This window comes from Myotis lucifugus, unplaced genomic scaffold (assembly GCF_000147115.1).
Source record: "Myotis lucifugus unplaced genomic scaffold, Myoluc2.0 scaffold_263, whole genome shotgun sequence".
Taxonomy (NCBI): domain Eukaryota; kingdom Metazoa; phylum Chordata; class Mammalia; order Chiroptera; family Vespertilionidae; genus Myotis; species Myotis lucifugus.
Genome location: NW_005871311.1, coordinates 254,944 through 262,878, shown reverse-complemented (window position 1 = coordinate 262,878; position 7,935 = coordinate 254,944). Strand labels below are relative to the sequence as shown.

General features: G+C 44.2%; 1 protein-coding gene across 13 annotated transcripts in view; it reads left to right on the top strand.

The window, feature by feature from the left end:
* CNOT1 (CCR4-NOT transcription complex subunit 1) overlaps positions 1–7,935 on the top strand; it is a 72,235-nt gene that overhangs the window by 321 nt on the left and 63,979 nt on the right. The gene's annotated exons all lie outside the window — the stretch shown is intronic.

Genomic DNA, 7,935 nt, shown 5'->3' with positions numbered 1-7,935 from the left:
TCCCCCCACCCGCGGCTCGCGGAGCCTCCGGGCCCCTCGTCGGCTCGCAGAGGCCCGGGCCCGGGGCCCCACGACGCGGAGGGCAGAGCGCGGGGTGTGAGCCCGGGTGGCCCCCCGGCCCGGGGCCTGGAGACCCCCCGAGGGCGGCGGGGGTGCTCATCCCGGCGGCCGGGCCTGGCTTCGCGCGGGCTGCCCCCTCCTGTGACTCCACGAGCTGCTCCCAACTGCCCTTTTCTCCCCGGGCGCCCGGGGGCGAGCGGCGGGCGAGTGGCCCCCGAGGCCTAGCTCCTGGGGCGAGGGGGACGTGGTTGCGGGGAGTTGCGGGTCCTCGGTTCTTAACGTCCCGCGCCCGCGGCACGTTGTCAAACCCGGGTGTTTTCGGGGGCCCGCCGGTGGGAGGGGCGGGCGGCAGCGAGCACTTCCTTGTTACTTCTCGCCGCGGGTTTTGTTCCGCTCGCGGGCCCGGGCGCTCGCACTCGGCCCCGAGGTCGGCCCCCACCCCCCCGAGCCCAGTGTCTGTGCGGTCGTGGCGGGTGTGCTCGGCCGTGGGAAGGGTCCCCCGCGTGAGCCGAGCCCCGGAGGCCTCGGTGCTGGCGAGGGATCGACGGCAGGTCTAGGAGGGGGTTCCCGCAGGCCAAACACAACATTGGGAAATTGCAAACGGAAAATAGTCCTTTTTTTTCCCCCCCTCCTTCCAGGACCGCCCCCCTCTGAAGAGTTCACCCTCATAGTTATGCCCCCTCTAGCAGTGAGCGGTGCAGGTTAGAAAAAGGACATGCTGGATCCTGGGGGTTCGAGACGGTGCCTGAAACAAACTCTGAGAAGTAAACTTTTGCCCTCGAAGTCACTCCCATTCATCGTCACGTTTCTCAGGACGCTACTAAAAAAAAGTCAGTTTTCTCCCTGAAAGTTGAGTAACAGTACTTCATCTCCCTCCCTCCTTATGTTTCTGTAAATGGATCGTCTTGGCGGGATTTGTTTTAACAGTCAAAAATTAAGTGAATGTAATGTGAGTGTTGTTTTTTTTTTGTGTGTGTAGGTGTGTTTTTTGCGGGGGGGGGGGGAATTCTGAACATTGCCTTTATGACAATCCATTTGATGGGAATAAGGGTGAAAAAAAATGGGAGGACAAGTAAAAAATTAGGAGGTAGGTCAAACGGATTAAGAAGAAACTTGTTTTTGTTAGCGATGTTTGGGTTTTAATATGTTAGTGATGTGTGGCCCAAGTTGACATTCCCTTCAAAGATTGGCGGCATGGTGTTTTAGCTATTAATCAGGTAGATGGAAACAGGTTAAGTACTAATGTCTTGGGACGCTGCAGATTGTTACCTGTGTAAGGAGGAAATGGGCTGCTGGTACATACAGTTTCAGGCATCTAGTTGTGCTCTGACTAAATTGGAATTTGTTGGTAAAAATAGTTTGGAGAGTTTGTCAGAGAGTTTGTCACTTTTCAACAAGTGTGGGTCCCAAGTCCTTGAGTGGAAATACAAGTTTAGAACCAAGGCACAAAACTTGACCATTAATAACTGCACGGATATCCCTTTCTTGCCTAAGATTGTAACTTGGAAGTTTTAGGGGGGCAGGGTTTAGCCGCAGGTGGAACAGAACTGAAGTGCTCTTGGTTCTAACTCATTCAATGGATTCCTGGCTTAGTTTCTTTACTTCTAGTCTCTACTGGGGTTTAAACGTGTATCTTGTCAGGCTGAGTACTGTGACATCCTCATAACTTTGGGTTAAGTCATTAAAAAGCAAAGCAAAACAAAAAGCCTGTGAGAACAGAAGAGGAAATGCTTGGTTAGCTCTTCAAAACATGCTTAAAGACCAATTATTCTTGTTGCTCTTTCAGAGTATGTTTTTGGTGAGATGCTGGTCTAGTTACGAAAAGCTTTCTTTTTAACCAGCTTAAATTTATGAATTTGAGTCTTTATTTCCCTTTATTCCACAAGGTAACAAACCTTTGTCACTCAATGCCATTGAAGGGAATTTGTCCGCAATAATTCTAATTAAATGCTCAAATATTTCAAGTCTTTAATTTTTGTAAGAAGTTTATGATTCTTGAATTAACAAAAATTGTAGCCTGCCATTTTGAAATGCTATCTTTTATGAATGTAGTATATTTATTCTTTTTTTATATATATATATTTTATTGATTTTTTACAGAGAGGAAGGGAGAGAGATAGAGAGTTAGAAACATCGATGAGAGAGAAACATCGATCAGCCGCCTCCTGCACATCTCCTATTGGGGATGTGCCCGCAACCCAGGTACATGCCCCCGACCGGAATCGAACCCGGGACCTTTCAGTCCGCAGGCCGACGCTCTATCCACTGAGCCAAACCGGTTTCGGCGTATATTTATTCTTTTATAAAAAACAAAACACCCCAAAGCTAACTTTCTAGTCATTATAAAAAAATATTAGCCAAAGCATTTCTTAAATGGCCCTTTGATCAAACTGAACTTCCTGCTGTGCAGTTTCAAAATGGCATCCCACTGAGTCTTTTTTAAGACCTTATACTGTATATAGAAAAATCCTGCAGTTCCTTTTCTGTTTGCACAATTTTTAAGAACCATGTTTCAAAGCTAACATGGGCTCAAAACCTTTTGTGCCCTATATATACACAATAGTTTATTTCAATGTACTTTTTACTCATACATTTGTAAGAATGTAGCTGAAGCAAATAAAAGACATTGTTCATTAAAAAGCATTGTTTGAGAAGTCAGTAATTAGAGGTGCAGACTTTATCTGAAACGCTGTCTTGAGATTGAAGGAAATGCAGCCTTTGGGAGTGTAAGTTGTAGATTTAAGAAATGCATTTCTGTCTTTAAGACTGGAAAGGTTAGCATAAACCTCCAGGATAACATGTCTTGATTAATTTTGTTCTAGCATTTAGAAGGAAATTCCTGAAATGTTGAATGAGAGGGCTTTTTTGAGATGTTGGACTAATTATATGAACTAAGTGGAATAAAAGCATATTTTGAAACACACCATATTGCTGTTATTAAGCTTCATGTTAAGAGCTCAACAGTTTCCCTTTTAGATAATTTGCAAGTTTGTCACTTATTCATAGTTCCTAGTTTAGAAATGCAGTTACTTTTAAATTTGATGTAGACCCATCATAAGAATAGTTACTCCTTTGTTTCATACCCTTTGTCTTTGTTGCAATAGCTTCCTAACTAATCTCTAGTACCTTTTCCCCATCATTTGTGTATTGGTTTTTTTTTTATTATGTAAGTAATATGTGAATGCATCTTAATTGTAAATGATTCCAGGAATACAGTTCTTTACTGCCAAATTGCCACCTAAATCATTGGTTTGAAAATAGCCAGCCTCTGCTCAAAAGTCCTTCAGGTACCTTGGCCAGGAGCTGTATAAGTGTTGATTCCTTCCTACCTGTTGCTATTTTATGCTGTATCAAGACTGTTACAGTGGTTTCCAAGTACATCTTTGCCTCGTTTAACTGGAATGTCAGTGTTTGTACATACCAAAACATTATCCATCATAGGAGCTCAAACTCAAGTGTGCTTAAATATTTTCTCTGATGTTAAGCAAAATTGATTTCTTATATCCTTCTTGGCCAGTTTTACTTAGCTGCACCATATATTGCCTTTTAAGTTGTCTCATTTTATGGGGGGTAAGGAGTTATCCTTTCCCCCAAACACATATCCCATTGCCCTGAATGGTAACTGAATGATGCTTCATTTGTACACTCAATGGCATTCTTGGAAAAGAGTACACCCTGAATTTTGTTCTTTGAGAGCACAGACTTTTTTTCTTGGAGCTACATATTTATAATTGTGTTGACGTCTTTAAATGGTTACACTTTGAAAGCTAGTCATACAGAATTAGGGTATCATCCTTCAGGAAACTGAAGTCCAGGAAAGTGAGGTGGACTTCCTTCGTTTAAGATTAGATCAGATTTTCTACTCTAGCTCTAATGTTCATTCTGTCTCCCACACTGCTTGAATTCAATACGAGGAAAAGAAAGATCTATAAATTGGATCATTCACCAAAAAAGTGAGAATAAGCAATGTGGTCAACCACTTTTTTTTTAAAGACAAAGTTCATCATGCAATAAAAATCTCTTGAGGTCAATATTGTAGTTCAGGATTCACTTTACTTTAGTGGATTTAATTTTTAAGAACATCATGACTGCCCCACCAGCATGGCTCAGTGGTTGTGTCGACCTATGAACCAGGAGGGGAGGTCACAATTCGATTCCTAGTCAGGGCACATGCCCGGTTCTCTCTCTCTCTACCTCTCCCTTCCTCTCTGAAATCAATAAAAATATATTTTAAAAAAAGAACATCATGACTATCTCCATGAATAGTTCTACAGAATTCATGTTTACACATTTCTTGAATTAATGCCAATTCAAGAAATTGGCAATTTCTTGAATTACCTAGGGAGATGTTTTTCTTTACTCCCAATGTGGGGTTTCCCCCCCTTGTATTATCCCATATAATAAAAGCCTGATATGCAAATTGTCCCCTTGGGCGGTCATTCAACCTGGAGTGTGACCACTCGCTATGATGTGCACATGGTGGGCGTCAGCAACGTGCTGCGACCTCTCGCCGGCTACCTGGGGGCAGGAGTGATGGGTTCGGAGGTGCGGTGAGAATGCCGGGTGTCCACTGAGCTTGCTTTCACTCCCTCTGCTACCCTCTTCAGGGACTCCAGGGCTCACATGCTGGGGAAGTCCCCTGCGCACAGGTGCCGGGCACCCGTTTGGAGCCCACGGCATCTTCCCCTGCACAGCCTCTTCCGGTTGAGCCAGGCCGCAGCTGCAGCCGCCAGGACAGCAGGGGCCGGTCGAGTTCCCCGTGGGTTTGTGCAGGAGCAGGTCTTCGAAGCCGGCCGGGAGAGAGCGCGCTGCCTGCCCGGCTTTGTATGGCGCTGCTGGGCAGCCAGAGGCCCACGCTGCGCCCTGCATCACTGTGTGGGAATTTGGGCTCCATGACTCAGGTGGAGGGGTGTGTGTGGAGGCCCAGGTGCTGCCCAGGGCCCGGAGATCAGCAGGGACTTGGCCTTCCATGGCAGACGCTCGCGCTTCGATTGCTGGCCAGGCCTAGGGACTGCACCTGTGCTTGAATATCGTGCACCAGGCCTCCAGTTAAAATATAATTAACATACAGCACTATATAAGTTTTAGATGTACAGCATAATGACTTGACAGACACCTTGCGAAATACTCCCAGTGTTTTTGTTGGACAAAATTTTCTTAGTTGTGACCAAAGAAAATGCAGGTTTTTTTTCCTAGCAATTTTTTGGAGGACAAGGTACAAGATTTGAGTTTTTCATTCCTACAGTGTGACAATATAAAACTCTACCCTGACAAAAAGATGGTTTTTAAAAATAAAAATTATTTTTTTCTATCACCATTTATCCCCTCTGTTCATTCTTTTACCTCCACCCTCACCCCCCCCCCCAAAAAAAAAAACAAGTTGGTCTTTTCTGTTATAATTATTGTGAATGGTCATTACTTATCTTCAGTGTAATAAAACTTGTAGCACTTCTGTTGAGAGATGTGCACTGGATGGAGGGACTTAAGTTTTAAAATGTTCTTCAGCACTATAAATTGAATTTTGACATAATTTAAGTTTTCTTTTGGCATAGGTATTTTTTAAAAATATATTTTTAATAATTTCAGAGAGGAAGTGAGAGGGAGAGGGAGAAACATCAATGATGAGAGAGAATAATTGATTGGCTGCCTCCTGCACTCCCCCTACCGTGGATCGAGTCTGCCCTTGACTGAAATCGAACCCAGGACCCCTCAGTTCCCAAGACCAATGTTCTATCCATTGAGCCAAACAGTTAGGGCTGGTATAGTTATCTTTAAAGTAGCTTAAGTATACTCCCCATTATTATTTTTTACTCTTAAGTATATTATATACTGCACAGCTTTATAATTTTGCAAATACTACTGGGACCCTTTTTCTGAATATTCAGATTTCAGACCAGGAACTTGGTAAGCATGCTTTCTGGCTCTCTTCACTTTTTCCCTTTTTAAAAATAAGGGATTTATTTGCTAACATGAACAATATTTTGTACTATGCTGATGTATGGGTTGGATTAATTCTTATAAAATTCAGAAGATATCCACACAGGCTATTAAATGTTCTTTAAAAGTTAGTATTGCCCATCCAGTGTGGCTCAGTCATTGAGTGTGGACCCATGAATCAAGAATTCGATTCTGGTCTGGGTGCATGCCCTGGTTGCGGGCTGAATCCCCAGTAGGGGAGGGGCAGGAGGCAGTTGATCAATGTTTCTCTGGTATTGGTGTTTCTACCTCTCTATCCCTCTCCCTTTCTCTAATATCAATAAAAACATTAAACATTTTTATTTTATTTATTTTTTAAAAATATATTTTATTGATTTTTTACAGAGAGGAAGGGAGAGAGATAGAGAGTCAGAAACATCGATGAGAGAGAAACGTCAGTCAGCTGCCTCCTGCACACCCCCCACTGGGGATGTGCCCGCAACCAAGGCACATGCCCTTGACCGGAATCGAACCTGGGACCCTTCAGTCCGCAGGCCGACGCTCTGTCCACCGAGCCAAACCGGCTAGGGCTAAAAACATTAAACATTTTTTAAAAGTTAGTATAAAGTTTCATTGCATTAAGTAAAATTGCTTGTTTAAAGTGACATCCTATATCCTATATAATAAAAGTGTAATATGCAAATCGACTGAACAGTGGAATGACCATCTGGGACCACGCTGTGACACCTACTGGCGCCAGGCCAGCCAGGGCGGGTGCAATGCGATTGGTTGGGGGCCCGGCCATAGCCCCATGATCGCCCTGCAGAGGGAGGCTCAGGCTACTGGCCAGTGGGGTGATCAGTTGGGGATCCACGATTGCTCGAAAGAGGGGGAGGCTCAGGCCACGACTGGCAGGGCCTCCGTCTGTGAGGGAACCCCGGGTGCCTGAGGCTGGGGGAAGGCAGGCCTACTCTTGCATGAATTTCATGCATCGGGCCTCTAGTAGTGACATAATGGATCAACTCTTGATCCATTTTTTATTATTGGCAAAGCTTTCATTTCAAACTGATTGACTACCTGTTGGCCATTTTACCCTTGAGTATTTGCCAGCTGGGTTAAAAAAAAAAACCCCACAACCACACGTTTTTACACTAGGCTTTTCTAAGTCCAGGAATACATAAGTTTGGGATGCCCATGATTTGGATTATTCATACTTAATGCTTTTATTCTTTAGTTGGATAATGGAGAGGCAAGTGTACCATGTATATATCCACTCTTATGCCATAGATTTTTAAAAAAAATTTTTTATTGATTTTGAGAGAGAGAGAGACAGCAGTATGAGAGTGAAACATCAAAACATCAATCAACTGCCTGTTGCACACCCTCCATCAGAGATCAAGCTCAAAACATGGGTATGTGCCCTGACCAGGCATCTAATTAGCAAACCTTCAGTGCACGGGATGGCATTCACTAATTGAGCCACACAGGCCAGGACAGTGGCATAGATTTTTAAAGGATTTTTCTCTTCCCTTTACATACCGACAAATATACTAAAGATTACAGAAGTTGAGGTTGTTTGTCTGAAGGTAAACTGTAAAAATTACTTGTATTTCAGTTTAAATTTTTAGTCATTCCCAATCAGTAAGTTTCCAAGTACTTTGGCAAGCACAAAACATTGATGTGATAACTTCAATATACTAACCTAGTTTTGGAATAGTATATGCTAGCGGCCCGGTGCATGAATTCATGCACGGGTGGGGTCTGGCCGCCCATCCCGATGGGGACCAATCTGGGCCAGGGCTGGGGTGGGGGGGGGGCGGGTAGGGACCGAGGGAGGTTGGGGGCCGATTGGCTGCTGCAGTGTGCATCATAGCAACCGGTTGTTTCGGTTGTTTTAGTCATTCCGGTTGTTTCAGTCATTCTGGTTATTCTGTCATTCTGGTCACTTGGCTTTTATAT